Source organism: Dasypus novemcinctus, chromosome 3 (assembly GCF_030445035.2).
Source record: "Dasypus novemcinctus isolate mDasNov1 chromosome 3, mDasNov1.1.hap2, whole genome shotgun sequence".
Lineage (NCBI taxonomy): Eukaryota > Metazoa > Chordata > Mammalia > Cingulata > Dasypodidae > Dasypus > Dasypus novemcinctus.
Genome location: NC_080675.1, coordinates 173,111,254 through 173,112,879, shown reverse-complemented (window position 1 = coordinate 173,112,879; position 1,626 = coordinate 173,111,254).

The following is a 1,626-nucleotide window of genomic DNA, read 5'->3' as shown; positions in this document are numbered from 1 at the left end:
AAGATTCCTGCAGCTTTATTTCTGCATATTCTCTTACAACACCTTTTGGGTAGCTGGATTATCAATACTTCCATCCTGCATGTCGACATGCTTGATGAAGAAGTGTGCCTGAGTTGATATAAAAAAATGGTTTGTTGTAAAGACTGGAGGTTGACTGAGCTCAGCTGGGTGGTTCTCCCTGGAGCTTCCTGTGGTGCCCTCAGGGGCTGCTGGGCTGAGGTCCTCTGGGGCTCACTGTCTCCCTCTGCCTGCAATTCAGTGTCTCTCACATGGTCTCTAGGTGGCCTCATCTGCAGGGAAGAGACTTCTTACCTGGAAGTCCAGGACCCATTCTCAGCTTCCATGGGTCCACTTGAAAGATTCCAAGTAGAGAGCGGATGTGACTCAAGGACTTGAGTACCTGCTTTCCTCATGAGAGGTCCCAGGTTCAGTCCCTAGTGCCCCAAGATTAGATCCAGTTCTTTTCTTTTCTTTTTTCTTTTTTGCATGCAGGCAGGAGTTTATTGGGAAGCTCTCCCAATGAAGGGGGTCTGAAGAGAGACTTCAGCCCCTGTAAGAATTTTTCATATCTCTGGATGTAGAGTTTAGAACACTTCAGAAACAGCAACTACACATTTTGCCATGTTATGACTGATGAATAAAAAGAATGCTTATAACAAACCTTTTTTACAGGATTAAAAAAAGTACTAAAAGCAACCAGTTGTAATTATAGTATACCAATACTTTATTTTAGAATTTTAAAGTTATTAATGGAACTGATGATTGCTCCTTAATAGAGTGTTTAACCAAACTGTCTCTTGCTGGTAGTATGATGTCACTTTCAAATTAAGAATTCACACTGGATGAAATGCAATTAAAATTTAAATGAAAATATATTATTTGAATAATTCATAAAGCAGTATCTCATCATAGTATGAAACGTATAATTAAAATTGACATTTCTGAAAACAATAAGAAAAATATTTAGACTTGTAGCACTAGCAGAGACATTGCATATAAACTAAGATTTTTAGCAACTTTTATCCTGTTTCAATAATATTGGCTCAGAAATTATAATGTATATTTTCTATTTTGTTTCCTACATGCCAATGATTTAGCCTTTTGGCATTGAATTTCTTCAAGAGCAAGGTAGTTCCCTGTGTAGCTGGTTTCCTTAAAAACTATTTTTAGTTGTATGATTGTTTCCTGTGACACGTATTTTTGACCTTCTAAATTTTCAGAATATTGCACCAGGTAGAAAGTGAACAGTTTTTCTTAGAAGAGAAAGAGTGAGAAATTTTTCAAGAACTTTCTATTGCTTTCTTATCATTTGTAAAAATGCATAGTAGTGTCCTAGTAATCCTGAAAATAGTTCTGGCCTCCATGTTTTGTGATGAAACATTTGATTTAAAAATACCAAAATGCTGATTAATTTCTTAATAAAAAATGGGTGCAGCTTTCCTCTTTTCTTCTTTTTCTTGACTTGAGCACAGATTTTACAAGCATATGAAAAAGGGAAAATAAATAAATACAGATGTGGACAAAATCTGTATTTATTTTCCCTTTTTCATGCACTTTTCTAGTCTGGCCAGCAGGTGGCGCTCTTTGACAGCCTCTAAGCTCAGACCCGGGGTGCTGCGGGGAGGA